This window comes from Triticum dicoccoides, chromosome 2B, assembly GCF_002162155.2.
Source record: "Triticum dicoccoides isolate Atlit2015 ecotype Zavitan chromosome 2B, WEW_v2.0, whole genome shotgun sequence".
Lineage (NCBI taxonomy): Eukaryota > Viridiplantae > Streptophyta > Magnoliopsida > Poales > Poaceae > Triticum > Triticum dicoccoides.
This window is the reverse complement of record NC_041383.1, coordinates 785,940,305-785,956,997: the sequence shown is the minus strand read 5'-3', so window position 1 is coordinate 785,956,997 and position 16,693 is coordinate 785,940,305.

Below are 16,693 nucleotides of genomic sequence, written 5' to 3'. Positions count from 1 at the left end.
ATAAATAGCCGCCCCTACAACCACTAGCTGGTTGGCTGCTCTGAGAGAAACTAACACTTGTCATTTGAGAGCAACCCATCCTCCGAGGACTTTGAGCAAAGATCATCAAGTGAGGAAAACCCAAACCCCAAACCTACAAACCCCAAAGTGATTGAGCATCACTGAAGAGATTGATCCTGCGTGGATCCGACGCTTGTTTCCTTTGACGATTATGCTTCTTCCAGACGGTTAGGCGTCAAGGTCTAGAGCATCCAAGAGGAATTGTGGATCGCCTAGTGACCAAGTTTGTGAAGGTTCGGAAGTCACTTGAAGACTTACCACGAGTGATTGGGCGAGGTCTCTGTGACCTTAGCTCAAGGAGAATATGGTGAGGACTGTGTGTTCGGGACTGGGTGTCCTCGAGTTTAAATACTCAGCTGCTCCAACCAGATGTACAACTGAGACAGCAGTTGTAACCGGTCTACCAAATCATTGTCTTCACCGAGCTTACTGGTTCTATTTCCTCAACTCTTTAATTTCCTCATCTCTGTTGTTGTGTGCTCGTTCATATCTATTTGAAGACTTTGACTGAAGACTTTCTCAATTTCCTCAGTTCAATTTCTTCAGTCTGTCCGTCTTCATCTTGTGTTATCATGTGTTTACGCTTCCTATACTCTGTGCTTGTATTCATTTCATCATGATGACTGTGCGTGTGTTTTGCTATGTTTACTTTTGAATACTTATTTCGCTGCAAGTAGTTCTTCATTTAGGAATTTCCTCACCAGCAAATTCCTCAGTGAAGAATTCATAAAAATCGCCTATCCCACCCCTCTAGTCGATATAACGCACTTTCAATTGGTATCAGAGCAAGGTACTCCCTTGTTTTGTGTGATTTTGGTTTAACCGCCTGGAGTTTTAGTTATGTCGACCGCAGGTATGATCAAGGTCTCTACTGGGTGTCCTACCTTCGATGGAATGGACTACCCCTACTGGAAGAATAAGATGCAAATGCATCTTGAGGCAATTGACAACGATCTCTGGTATGTTGTGGAAAATGGTGTTCCCTCAGTCACACCTTCCCTGAATGCTACTGATGTGAAGAGATTCAAGCAACTCGATTCTCAAGGGAAGAATATCATATGTGGCCATCTGAGCAAAGGGTAATATGGTAGAGTGAGTGCTTTGGAAACAGCTAAGCTTATCTAGGATAGGCTCTCCAAAGTAAATGAAGGAGTCTCAACTCAACGTGACTCTCGTGTTGATGTCCTTCGCAATCTCTTCAACTGCTTCAAAAGACTCGACAATGAAAATGTTCAGCAAACCTTCGATCGCCTCACTGATATCTCATATGAGCTTCAAGCGCTTGGCGCCACTGATATCACCGACCATGAGGTGGTGAAGAAATTGCTGAGATCGCTCGATTCTTCATTTGACACTCTGGCACTGATGATTCAAGAGCGTGCTGATTACAAGTCACTTGATCCTGCTGATATCCTCGAGAGGCTAAACACTCATGAGTTCTAGGTTGCTGAGAAGAGAGATCTCTATGGTTCGAGCTATGGTAAACCACGTGCTTTGAAGGCCAAGGCAGTCTCTGAGTCTGAAGAAGAGGACTCCACTAGCAGCCTTGGTGATTTTGAAGAACTGAGCTAGGAACTAGCACTGCTCGTGAAGAAATTTCAGAAGTTCTCAAGACGTGGTCACTTTGGAAAATCCTCAAGGAGCAATGATTCCTCATCCAATGACTACAAGAAGAGGCTATGTCACAAATGCAAGAAACATGGTCATTACATTCAAGATTGTCCTCAGTGGCATAAGGGATTGAAGAAGAAGAAATACAAGGATTACAGTTCTGATGATGCCAAGAAGAAGAAGAAATCTTCAAAGTCTTCATCATCAAAATCCTCTAAGTCTTCATCTCACAAGAAGAGCAGCTCCAAGAAGGCTCGGGCATTCATAGGCAAGGAAATGGATTCTGAGGCTGAATTTGAGGATCATGAGGAAGAGGAGGCATCCTAGGAGTCCGAGTCTGGTGTGGCAAGCCTGGCTCTTGCTACCGCGTTTGTCATCAAGTCTATCTTCAACTCTGAAGAAAATGGCAACACCAACAATGCTGATGAAGGCAATGATGACTACACTCCCACCTATTGCTTCATGGCAAAGGGTGCCAAGGTAACTAAATACCCCTCTTCTGAATCAAGTGAGGATGAATCTGATGAAAATCTTAACCCTAGCTACTCTAAACTTGCTAAAATTGCTATGAAACAACAAAAGGCTATTGAAAAGATTCAAAACATGCTAGACAAAAGTGATGATATGTTGGGTTAAGAAATGGATCGCACTAAAAACTTAACTGAAAATCTTCAGAGACTTCAGTCTAAGTTTGACAATCTTCAAAGTCATCATAACACTCTCTTATCTGATCACGAGAAGCTTTCTTATGAATTTCTTCAAAGAAAGCAAGATCTTGAGAAGCTAAGAGTGAGTTATGAAGATCTTCAGAAGGAGCATGATTCATTACTAGCTCAACAAATCATCGCTACTCAGGAAGAATTTGATCCTCCATGTCTGAAGTGCATTGAACGTGAATCTTCTAATTCTACACCAGAATGTTCAAATGCTTCTAATGTTACAAATTCTTCACCTGTCTCTGCTATCACTAATTCCTCATCTGTGGACATTTCTAGTATCACTGATGATGCAGGGCTAAAGGAATTGTACATGACAGGCATGTACAAAAGCCTCAAAGGGCATCAGACTCTTTGTGATGTGCTTAAAAAGCAGATCCTCAACAGGAACCCTAGGAAAGAGGGTATTGCCTCTGAGAGGAAACTCAATGCTGATGGAACATATTGGAAGCCTGAGCAGTACCCCAAAACCTCATGGGTTGCTGCAAAGGGACCTCCAGTTGATCCATCCAATTTATCTGGCTTTACATGTGAATCTCCTCATTCTTCTAATGAGTCATTTGACTCCAACTATAAACTGTTCAAGAATCAGAATGGTGAAGTATTTGCTAGATATGTTGGCACTAACTGCAGGAACGGTTCCCCTATGAAGAAAATCTGGGTTCCCAAAAGTTATCTTGAAAGTCTTCAGGTAAATGTCCTCATGACACCACCAGTGAAGAACAGGAACCCCAGATCCAATTCTTCATATGGACCTAATTCTTCACATGGATCCAATTCCTCAAAATGATCAAAATCCTCATATGACCATCATCGTGCTAACCCTTCTGTTTCGCAGGGTAGAGCTAAGGGCTATGAATATGAGCATTATTCTTCAAATCATTATGTTCATAAGTCCTCGAAGAATTTCTCTGCTTATTCATATGCTTACCCTAACCCCTCTTATGTGAAACGAAGCGGATTGGCTTCTATGCCACCTTTCTCATATGGTGAAGCAGACTGATGAATTCTTTGCCACCCCTTCAGATGTGGGTGGTGAAGAAAAAGAACTAATCTCTTATGCAGGGTCAGGTCTCCAGACATGCACAAAACGTCTGAAGAATTTGCTGGAGACCTGAAAGTGCCTGAAAGGACGCAGACTAATCATGATGAAATGAACTTTCATTTCACACGTCCTCATACTCATTTATCTGTGCTGTTGCTTGATGAAATTGATCTAATGATATTGGTGTCATATTCTTCACTGATGAAGTATATGAGTTTGTAAGTTGCACTAATTCATCTACAGGATGATCAACCCAATGCAAACGAGTGGGTCCTCGATAGTGGATGTACAAATCACATGACTGGTGACAAGAATCTCTTGATGGACACTCCTTTATCACCGTCACATCTGAAGCATATCATCTTCGCTGACAAAGGCAAAAGTTAGGTATTGGGTCTAGGTAAGGTTGCGATCTCAAAGGATCGACACATGGACAAAGTCATGCTTGTCGAGTCCTTAGGATACAACTTCATGTCTGTCTCAATGTTTTGTGATCTTGATATGGTTGTTGTCTTTGGCAAATATCGTTGCGTTGTGATCATGGAAGCTGACAATTCCAAAGTCTTCGAAGGCTTTAGGAGAGGAGACTTGTACATTGTTGATTTCTCTACAGGACCACAACCGGCCGTGTGCTTACTTGCAAAAGCTTCAGAAGGCTGGCTATGGCATCGATGACTTGGTCATGCTGGCATGAGGAATTTGCACACGCTTGCAAAGAAGAAGCATGTCATTGGCATTGAGAATGTCAAATTCCTCAAGGATCACTTATGCGGAGCCTGTGAAGCTGGAAAGATGACCAAGGCCAAGCATCTAGTGAAAACTATCATGACTACCACTCGACCATTTGAATTGCTTCACATGGATCTCTTTGGTCCTAATCATTATTCTGATGTTACAAATGATGCATCTCTATATGGCTTTGTTATCATTGATGATTACTCCCGTTACACATGGGTGCACATTGTCACTTACAAACATGAGGTGCAGGAAGTCTTCAAACGATTTTCCTCGAGGGCTTCAACCAACTTTGGTGTGAAGATCAAACACATCAGAAGTGACAATGGGACTGAGTTCAAGAATTCTGGACTTGACGGCTATCTTGATGAACTTGGTATTACTCATGAGTTATCTGCTCCTTATACTCCTCAGCAGAATGGCGTCGTGGAGTGCAAGAACAGAACCCTCGCTGAAATGGCTCGCACTATGCTCGATGAATACAAGACACCTCGTCGGTTCTAGATTGATGCAATTGATACCGCTTGCCACATCATCAACAGAGTATATCTTCACAAATTCTTCAAGAAGACTGCCTATGAACTCCTCACTGACAAGAAACCCAATGTAAGTTACTTCAAAGTCTTCGGTGCTAAATGTTGGATTAGAGACCCACATCACAATTCTAAATTTGCACCGAAAGCACATGAAGGTTTTATGATTGGTTACGGAAAGGACTCGCACACCTACAGATTCTTCAACAACGTTCTTCACAAGGTTGTTGAAATTGTAGATGTGCGGTTCCATGAAACTAATGGCTCGCAAAGAGAGCACCTACCTTCTGTGATAGATGAACCAGCACCTGAGGTTTCTATCAAGTTCAAGGCTACTAAGGATGTCATTCCTACTGAAGAATTCATTCTAGAACGTGATGAACATCAAGCTGGCGCACCTGAAGAAAATGGTGCTGAAGAAAATGCTCCTGAAGGAAATGCTGATCAAATTCCTCGAAGACAACCCACTCATCCTCGCATTGCAAACGAAGTGCAAGTCGAGAAGATCAGCGATGACATTAGAGCACCAGGTCCTCTCACTCGCTCAAAGGCTTCACATTTATATAACTTTTGTGGGCACTTTGCTTTTGTCTTTATCATAGAGCGCACTAAGGTAGATGAAGCATTTCTGGAGCCTGAGTGGATTCAAGCTATGCAAGAAGAATTACATCAGTTCGAGCTCAACAATGTCTGGGAACTGGTCAAACGTCCAGATCCTCGCATGCACAACATCATTGGCACAAAATGTATCTACCGCAACAAGCAAGATGAAAAGGGCCTTGTGGTGAGGAATAAGGCACGGCTTGTAGCTCAAGGCTACACACAGGTTGAGGGTATTGATTTCGATGAAACTTTTGCACCTGTTGCTAGACTTGAGGCTATTCGCATATTACTTGCTTACGCTAACCATCATAATATCACTTTATATCAAATGGATGTGAAAATTGCATTCCTCAATGGTAAGCTTGAGGAAGAAGTATATGTTGCTCAACCCCCAGGTTTTGAAGATCCAAAGAATCCCGACAAAGTCTTCAGACTCAACAAGGCCCTGTATGGCCTCAAGCAAGCTCCTCGGGCGTGGTATGATACTTTGAAGGAATTCCTCATGAAGAAAGGCTTCAAACCCGGTTCACTCGACCCAACTCTTTTCACTAAAACTTATGATGATGAATTGTTTATGTGCCAAATATATGTTGATGATATTATCTTTGGCTGTACTGACCAATGCTATAGTGATGAATTTGCCTATATGATGAGTGAAGAATATCAAATGTCTATGATGGGAGAATTGAAATTCTTTTTAGGTCTTCGAATTCGTCAACAGCGCAATGGCATATTCATATCTCAGGAGAAATACCTCAAAGATGTATTGAGGAAATTCGGCATGCAAGACTGCAAAGGGGTCAAAATTCCAATGCCCACAAATGGCCATCTATGCACTGATGGAAATGGTAAAGACTTCGATCAAAAGGTATACCGCTCCATGATTGGCTCTTTATTGTACCTACGTGCATCTAGGCCAGATATTATGCTTAGTGTTTGCATGTGTTCCCGATTTCAAGCTACACCGAAGGAATCACACCATAAGGCTGTGAAGCATATTCTTCGATATCTAGCTCACACACCAACACTTGGATTATGGTATCCCAAGGGATCTTCATTTGATCTCATTGGATATTCAGACTCTGACTATGCTGGCGATTGCGTGGACCGCAAGTCAACATCAGGCACATGCCATTTCCTCGGACGATCTTTGGTCTGTTGGTCCTCGAAGAAACAGAACTGCGTATCACTCTCCACTACAGAATCTGAGAAGATTGCTGCTGGATCATGCTGTGCTCAATTATGAAGCAAACACTCAAGGACTATGACATCACCATGAAGAATGTGCCTCTCTACTGCGACAATGAGAGCGCTATCAAGATTGCTCATAACCCAGTTCAACACTCGAAGACAAAGCACATCCAGATTCATCATCATTTTCTTCGTGATCATGTGTTAAAGGGCGACATCTCCATCGACCACGTCAGCACTGAAGATCAACTGGCCGATATCTTCACTAAGCCCTTGGGTGAGAAGAGATTTAGCAAGTTGCGGTGTGAGCTAAATATCCTAGAATCTTCGAATGTTCTCTAAAATGGACACACATCCCAACACATATGCTGACTTGATGACTTAGATGTGCAACACACGAAGTAACATTTTTCTTCAATCAATGAAGACTAACCCTCTAAGTGTGAAGAAATTAATGAAGAAATTGATTCTCAGAGCCCTACGACAATTGTATGTGGCGTCTGAAATCAGCTTTCTTATACGGTGGGTCACGCCACCAACCAAAGTTGAAAATCTTCAATTTGAGTTTTTCTTCATTTTTGAAATTCCTCAGTTTTTTAAATTCTTCAACTTTGCATTGTCTTCACTCTTTCCGGTGTTGTTCTTCATTTGAATATATATATATACGAGTTTTATGTCCTCTACATTATTCACTTATTGCTATTTCTTCAAGTTGATTTCTTATGCTAAGTGAATGTGATCGGACCCTTCCCCCTCTATGCTAAACTCAACCCACTCTATTCACAAATTCTTCATGTGCATTCTAATTTGAAACTCGTTCAAAATCTTCACTGTGTCCTTGACAACTGAAGAAATTGTGAACAGAAACTTAAAACAATCTTATCTAAATTTCCGGCTTTGCCGCTCAAACTGTTCCGCATCCCATGACATACTTATCTATTCACCCACGATCCTACAAGATCGCCACCTCATAGTATGTGGGTGACACATGTCACGTGAATGAGAAGGGCCAGGGGCACGTTCGTTCGAAATCTTCGGGCGTACAGTTTTTTCACCTCCGCTATAAATACCCCTGCCTCTTCCTCACTTCACTTTTACTCCGCTCGACCTCACTCTCGCTCGAGCTTCCCGAAACCCTAGCGCTGGTGCTACTTCATCGTTGCCGGTGAGGAAGAGCTTCACTGGCTCGACCTCGTCGCCGTCGTACTCGCGCCGGTTACGGATTTCCTCACTCCGCCGCCGCCGTAGCCGTCTTCCTCTGCCGAGTTAGGGCGTGGAAGATCTGAACGGACGAACTTCACTCCTAATCTTCCCAGTTCGTCGTGTTCTTCACTTCGGGTAATTAAAAGTTTCTTTTACTACCCGCTTTGATTCATGTGTTTTTCTTGAAAATCTTCAAAGGTGTTTTATTCTTCAAATCTTCACACACTAAACACCTCACATATTATCTGTTCTTGATTCATTTCTCTAAGCAATGATTTTCTTCAAGATTCCTCAATTGTGTGGATTCTCAAATCTGTACAACTCTGGAACCTAAGATAAAGAACGCTTAGTGAAATTCTTCAAGACTCGTCTGGTCAAATTCCTCAAACCTATTCTTTTTGAAAATCTTTTGAGAACGCATATGACCTCTCCAAATTCCTCGCAACTATACTCTATTCACAGGTACAAATTTCCGCTGCTGAATCACTAGGTTCTCATCAACTTAACTCATTTGCAGCGTTCCTCGAAGAAAAGTTGCATACCTCTTCAGAAACATCAGTTGTTCATATTCCTCAACTGAAGAAAATGGGCGATGGTAAGAAGCCACAGAAGGGAGGAAAGAGGCCTGAGGTAAATTCTACGTTTGAAATCCCTTAGGACATCTATGCTGGGTACTGCACACCCCCTGAGGAAGATAGAAATCAGCGCAAGGTGCGCATTCAAAAGATAGAAATGAGATGGGCACGATAATGGAGGGAGTACATGTATGTTACTCCCAAGTACATGAAGAAATTCACGCTCAACCCTCCATGCTCAAGACCTCCATTGGCACCTGGCCAACTGGCAGATCCCACCAGCCTCAAGCACGGTGAGGACTATGCTGATGAATGGGCAAAGCGCTAGGCCAAACTGGCCAAGCAAGCAAAGGAAGCAGTGAAGAAATTCAATGCAGACTCTGCTGCCGCTGCTACCGCTGCTGAGGCCTCTGCTAGTCAGCCGAAGAAGGCGATGCCAAAGAAGCCTGCTCACAAGTCAAGCGCTTCTTCTTCAATGCCCTCACGGCCAAGCTCGTCAGCAATGCCCTCAAGGCCAGAATCTTCAAAGCCCTCACGGCAAATTCCTCAGTCTGCTCCTCCTCCTCCAAAGTCATCAGCTCCTCCGACAAAGTCTTCAGCTGCTCCGACCAAATCCTCGGCACTTGTGCATCTCGCCACGTGCCAAAGGACAACTGACATCTCTATTGCCTTAGGAGTATCTGCAAGTTCCTCAGGTGCACCACATTCCTCAGCTGGCCCCTCTCTGTTGAAGAAAAAGGCCACTGCTAGACGAGGCCTTCGACCAAGTCCTCACAAAAGGCAGGTCTCCTTCCAAGTTCCCTCTGATGAAGATGAGGCAGATGATGAAAAACTCTCTGAAATCATCAGAGACAGGCAAGCCAGGGCCGCTAGAGCCAAAGGTAGCAACGTGCCACTTCTGTTGGATCCAAAGTTGATCCTTGACTTCATTGACTTATGGCACAAGGACCCTAACACGCCTTTGCTGGAGATGAATCTCACTCCTGGTCAAAGTCATGTTCCGACTGCCTTCATTAAGGAAGAGAAGTGGAAATTTGAAGAAGGCAGAAAGCTGAAGAAAGCGCAATACAAGAAACAACGCTACCTCAAGGACAATGTCCTCACTCTCACCCCTGATCAGCTCATTGCCTTGCAAGCTGAAATCAAGCAATTGAGTGATGAATTCTATCGCTACTACGCTGATTGGAAGGGAGCCAAGGTTCGGTTCGTAAATCTGACGAAGAAATTCACTTCAAGTGCTGCTCCTCCTGTGCACATTGAAGTTTCACCGGCTGAAGCCACTACAAAAAAATACACTTCCGTGATGATACGTGTTTGTCACAGTAGGTCGCATTTTCTGTCATGCATGTACATCCATGACAAATTTATGACAGAATCAAGATAGTCATACCTGTGCTGTCGTAGAAGTGTTCCATGACATTACCAAAATTATCATCATGGAAGTGTCCACTTCCATGACGATAAATCGCGTGTCACAGAAGTGCTTTCATCAAGGGTGACCGACACGTGGCATCCACCATAACGGAACGCCGTTAAGCTATCGGGTCGGGTTTTGGATCCGATAACCCGTTAACAGCCTCGACCAATGGGGATTTTCCACATGTAAAATCATCATTGGCTGGAGGAAACATGTGTCGGCTCATCGTTGGGACGGATGTCATCCACTCATTGGACAGAAGGCGCCTATGATACGTCGACACGTGGCACGGCCCAACAGAGGCCCATTCCTGTGAAAAGGCCGACCCGTTTGACTTGGTCAAAAGGTGGCTGGCCGGCCCATGGAAAGCCTATTAACGGCATGTTCGCATATAGCCCATTTACAGCCCGCTAACCCAAGGCCTGTTACGCCCTATCCGAACTAGGCCCAGTAGCGTCATCTGGGCCATCCAATATGATTCCAGCCCGTTTTCACTTCTGGCGCATGTATGGCCCATGACGTCTTTCGGCCCATATGAGGCCCTATGTAACTCTTGGCCTATTAATGGCCCGTGGTGAAACTGGCCCGTGATGAACAGTGTATCACTTTACCCATTAACGGCCCGTGATGAAACTAGCCCGTAATGAACAGTGTATCACTTTATACCCATTAACGACCCGTTATTCCGTTGGGCCGTTTCCAGCCCATGTTATCTTTCGGCCTTCTCAGAGCCCATTTATTCTTGGGCTCATTTCCAGCATTCATTTACTTATGGTCCGTTACTGTCATTTTCTGCTTGTGGGTCAAATTCAGCCCATGGTTACAGTCGGCCCGTTTGTGGTCCATTAATATCGTGGGCCTTTTTCATAGCGTCATCAAATACGACCTATTAAAAAAGGCCCGTTATGGTCGGCCCATGAACGGACGATTCCAACTCTAGCCCGTTTACGGCCATAATGCGGTCTGTTTGGCCCATGTTTGGCCAATCGATCATACGACCAGTATAAGGCCCATTGATGATACAGCCCGTAGAAGGCCCATTGTTTCTACGGCCCATAGGAGGCCCATTGTTTCTACGGCCAGTAGGAGGCCCAGTGTCACTACAGTAAATATTAGCCCATGGTTATTGTGGCCTACTTTTAAAAAATAGGTTATTGCAGCCACTAGCAAACCGCGGAAAAAGAACTGCAATGACTACAAGCAAACAAATAAACAAGACAACAAGGAAATAAATAAGCAAGCAACTAACACTAGGCTATCACGGCTATTACACATATTACATCCACTGGGCATCAAACTTTGCCACCAGTGCAAATATAGGGAACAAAGCAACATATCATATACACTGGTTGTCAAAGTTGGCAACCAGCGCAAATAAACGCCGCAACAAAACAAATCCAGAACTGAAACCACTTCAGAAGATCTCAAGAAACAATATCCTGGGTACGCATAATGCTGGCAAGATGCTTAGCAAGCTTATTAACTTTCTCTTGTTTGGCGCTTAAATCCTCCAGCACTTGCTGTTGCACCAGAAAATATGCATCTGAATTCTGCAGGGACTTCCTCAGTCCTTCAGCTTCCTGTCGCAGCACATCTGATCGATGTCTTTCAACTTGAAGTTGAGACTCAAGAAGACGAACTGATTTAGGCAGCGAGTTCGAAGAGCTTGTGCCAGCGGTAGTGGCCAGTAACTCGAACACTACATCAAGACAGGACTTTTGGGTTCCCTCACTGTTGTCAAGATAGTCTTTATCAGCTTTCTTGGAGACCAACAGGGATGTCTCACTATCTTGAACCTTATCTGCATTACTTCCTTTACCATTGGATAACGCGGTACTGTTCTCCAATATTTTGTCCGCATTTAAAAGAGAAACAAGCAGACACATCACATGTTTACCATGTTGTATATGAAACTCATTTTGGTAAATGAGTTCAGTAGTAAAGTGGACAGGATAACAGCATGAAACAAACATATATCTATGTACCATGGTCACTTTATGGTCTATATCATTCTAGTTTTTGTTGCCAAATCAAGATAGAGACACAGTTCAAATAATATTTGTTCAAGACAAAGCAGAATAGACAGAATATAAGTGTGGGTAACTATAGAGCAATAACAACACTTATAATGTGCATGACATGAGAACATAATTGTTTATTCAATTGAAACTGAAATCAACATAGAGCAGGTTACAACAGCAAACCAGTTAAAGAAACAGGTTTAAAACATACCTGTTGCGCCATTGGAGTTTCAATTCCATCCTTCAAATTTGAAAATAGTTGGTATGAGTAAATACAGTAATGCAAGAGCAAAGGAGTATGAACCATAGCTACAGAACCTGACCTGAGAACAAATCTTCTTCTCCTTTAAGCATTGAGTTGGGATTCAGAGTGGTGGTCCTCGTGCTTTAGGCACTGCAGTTCCCTTACTAACTGCTCGTGTTTGGGTGCTCTATGGTGGAGACGGTGGTGTGTCAACTGGAACTGGGTTACTATCTGCCGGGGTTGGGGTTAGAAGGGGTGTAGCTGGTTCTCTGTCCAACTGGGTAGGGGTACAATCTGCGAGAGTCTGGGTTACGTGTGGTGGATCTGGTCCTTGGGCAAGTACAACCATGGTTCTATCTGCATCAACTGGTAACACTATCTTTTCTGAAGACCGTGTTGTTACTCCCTTAGATACTGCCATCACGCTCTCCAATTCAAATGGCTGAAAAACAAGAAAAGTAATTGAAAGTATAGACATTGTATGATAGACAGGTGCAATGGATAGTGGGGAATAAAACAGGGCATGAAATAATTCATATTTATGGTGTCTAACCAAACAGGATAGCATGACACAATTTCACATTATGATGGCTAACTAAAAAAAGATGGAAAGACATAGTTCAAAATATGAGACTATGTAAACAGGATGACATGACATAACTATATAATGTGTTTATTAAATAGGTTGGCATGCCATAATTCACATACATTCACGGATAGAATGCCATAATTCAAAATATGATGACTGTAAACACTAAACAGGATGAGATGATATAACTATATGATGTCTTTATTAAATGGGTTGCCATGCCATAATTCAGATAGATGATGTGTATGTACTATGTAAACATGTTGGCATGATATAATTCAAATATATGATTTATATAGTAAGCAAGTAAGTAGATGGCAATCCATATATGATGTAAAAACTAAGCAATGCAAGACAACATGCATGACATGGGTAATATAACCCTGCCAAGTTTGAGCATAGACCTCAGGGGGGAAATAGGACTGGTCATCAGTCTCTGAATCCTCCTCTGAGGAGCTCTCTGTAACAAGCAAGATGTCTGCTTCAGCAGGTAGCATTGTCTTCTCTGAATACCTTGCTTTCACTCCAGATACTTCCATCACTGCTTCAAATGGCTGCTGCACAGGAAGAGTAGTTAAATATACAAACATTGTCGACAAATGGAACACATAATACAAAAAAATGATTGCATGATATAATTCACATACATGATGATTGACTAAACATCATGGCATTGCATAATTCACATATATAATGCCTTTGCAACAAGATAGCATTGTATAATTCACATATATAATGTCTTGCAGCAAGATGGCAATGCATAATTCACATATATGGTAATTAGACACTGAATAGGTGGCATTCACACAAAGCATGTCTAAACTAATAAAATGACATAGCAATGCGAGACACCATACGCACGATATGAGCAACATAACCCTGCCAAGTTAGAGCATACACCTCGGGGGGGGGGGGGATAGGACTGGTCATCTGTCTCTGAATCCTCCTCTGAGGGGCTATCCATAACCAACGAGATATGCGCTTCATCAGATAGCATAGTCTGCTCTGAAGACCTTGTTTTCACTCCAGAATTTGCCATGACTGTGTCAAATGGTTGATGCACATGAAGAGCAGTTGAATGTACTAACATTGTTGACAAATGTAATATGTAACAGAAAAAAAGGATGGCCTGATATAATTTACATATAAGATGACTGGCTAAGCAGGATGGCATTGCAAAATTCACATATATGATGCCTGGCTAAATGAGATGGCGTTGCATAATTCACATAAACGATGAATAAACTAAACAGATGGCATTTGCACAAAGGATGTCTAAACTAAGCAGATGACATATTTGATGTATAAAGTAAGCAATGAAAGACACCATATGCATGATATAACCAACATCAGCATGCCAAGTTAGAGCGAAGACCTCAGGGGGTAAATAGGAGTTGTCTTCTCCTTCTGAATCCCCCTCAGAACAGATATCTTCCTCTTGATTACAATCCGAAATGCATGGAGGGGGGGCTACCTTTGTGCCTACCGTGGAGCAACATCTGCATGAAATTTTATTGCCACGCAAGGCTCGTCTCTTTTGCTCTACATGTTCAGTTCCACTATTTACAATAACTATCATGCATAGGAATAAAACATAGTGAGATTATGTAAGGAGTGCATGCAGAAATCCAGAGTGATGGTAGCAACCTGTGGATAGACCCAAAACCAACAATAGTAGGCAGATAATGGCTTCAGTTAAAAAATACAGATAATGGCTTCTTTACTGTTTGTTTCCCACCCAACATGAAACTCATAGTAGACACCGGAGATTAACCAGATAGTAGATATATACTATTGATAGCGGCCCCGATATGTACCCCACAACCATTTAAAAACTCAAGTTTGACCATTAGTTTGGAGCTGACTCAGAGTCTAATCGGTGAACAGGACGATAAAGTAGCATGTAATATTAAGCGATGCATGACGTAAGCAGACACGAAAGAGTGCGACCTCTCTTGCGGACCCGTGTAGTCCTCGAGGTCATTTGCTCGGTTGATGATGGTAATGCAGTTTTCATGGATGCCAGCGGCAGGGAAGAAGATCTGAGGCGGCGAAAGACAGTCTGGAGGCCGGATCCCTGCTGTGCTGGACCTTCTGTCATTGGAGCAGTTGAGCTGGGGTGGACGACGACGCAGCAGGAGCGGGACAAACCACGCAAGGTTTTCTTTGACAACTATCTGTAAGAGAAGTAATTCTATAAGGGCTCGTTTGAATTGGAGGATTCCAACAATGCAGGGATAGGAAATAGACAGAAATAGGATAGGAATGCACGTGCAAAACAGAGAATTTAAAAACACAGGATTTCTGCCAATCTGGTTGTTTGATTCACGACAATTGGAAGACCACAGGATGCAAAGAAGCATGGGGAGATTAAGTCAAACCACAAGAAAATGTACGATTATAATGCTATTATGCTACTATCTCTTAGTCTTGTGCTTCATGAATAGGAATTTGAAAAGGAGGACAAGTGAAAAATTAAAATTCCTACGTTTTTTCTTTCAAGGAGACACTAAAGGAACAAATCCGTGTGTTCAGTGGACAATACATATAACATGTAGGGTAAAAAAGAGATGCAACAAGTTTACAACCTCTTTGGCGAAGCCATGTCGATCTCAGCGTGATTGGGTTGGTCGGTGAGGATGCTCCGGCTGACTTTGCTCTTGGAGGAGGGGAAGAAGATCTTAGGCGTCTGGAGATGGAGCCCGAGGTACTGCTCCACTGTGATGGAGGGTTTCGTTGTTGGAGCAGCTCCGGTGAGTTGTACGATGCTGATGCTGAAGCAGGACAAGAGAGACAACGAACAACGTTAACCTGAGTGGAATTCTAATAGCATCTCCAATACATGACGTAAAAATACATAACCACAAAGTGCTAGATGTAAAATACATCAGCCGCTCATCTCTGAACTTAACTGTCGAAACTGAACTTAACTGTCGAAACTAAACTTAACTGTCGAAACTGAATTTTGCTGTCAAAACTGAACGCACTATCAAGGTGAGGCTACACGTCGGTCGACTGACTTTTTCATCTCTGGTCAGTCGATTTGGTAGCCGTTGGATAAGAAATCAAGGGCCTGCGGTTCATCTTCAACCTCCACCCCCCTGAGCCGCCAGCCACCACCGGCTAAACAGCAGCCCCCCGCCGCTCGCGGCCGGCGGTGCGCCGCCTCGCCTGCCCCGAAAACACTCCCCACCGCCGGTCCGCCGCCGCCCCGGCCATACCTCTAGGCCCCCCCGTGGCGAGCTTTTTCTCCGATGATCCCCACGCCACCGCCCCGCCAACGCCGGCGACCACCGCCCACATCCTGAACTTTAAGATAGATAGTGGGGTACCTCTCCAGTGAGCCCCCCTCCCCTTTGTGGCTGGTTCTTCCTTCACCTCGGCGAGCCCACCCCTTGAAAATCGATTGACCCAAAAGTCGATTCAGTCGACTGAAGTGTAGCCAAATCGGAGCAGCATCGCAAGCAAGAGCAAGAGCAGCAGCGCGAGCAAGAGAAATAGCAAGAGCAGACCAGGCAGGGGACTGAGAGCAAGAGCAGAGCAGCAGCGCGAGCGAGAGCTAAAGCAGCAGCAGCTCCTACTGATGTGGACGTCGCCACCGAGGGAGCGATGCCGTGGCGGAAGTGGCCGGCGATGCCGCCGTGGATGGAGCCGCGCCGTGTTGGCTCGGGACTGAGCATCGGCAGCACCGTGAGATCGAATCAAGAATAAAATGCGGCGATTAGTGTACAAACTCTTTGGTGGCGCCGATTAGGCCGCAGCTTCATCCGAGGAAATGGTGATGATGATGCTCTTCCGGTGGTGCAGGTGAAGACGACGGTGTGGGAATGGAGGTGGCGCGAAAGACGAGGGGAACATCGGGGCAACTCCTTGGAGGTGGAGGACGGGGTAGCTTAACCGGCGGGACGATGAGATCGACGATGGATCCTCATCCAGTATGGTGGATGAGGGACATCGAGGTGTTGCTGTGGACGACGTCGTCGGGGAAGAGGCTCTGGCTGGGTGGCGGACGGAGCAAGGTGTGGGGTTACGTCGCGGGTTTTCGCGGCCTCGGTGTACGAATGGGTGGGCAGATGGGATGGCAGTGGGGAACCATGGCTTAGAGACGCGCTTGTCCGAAATGTGGGCTAAGTTACAAAAGTACCCCCCC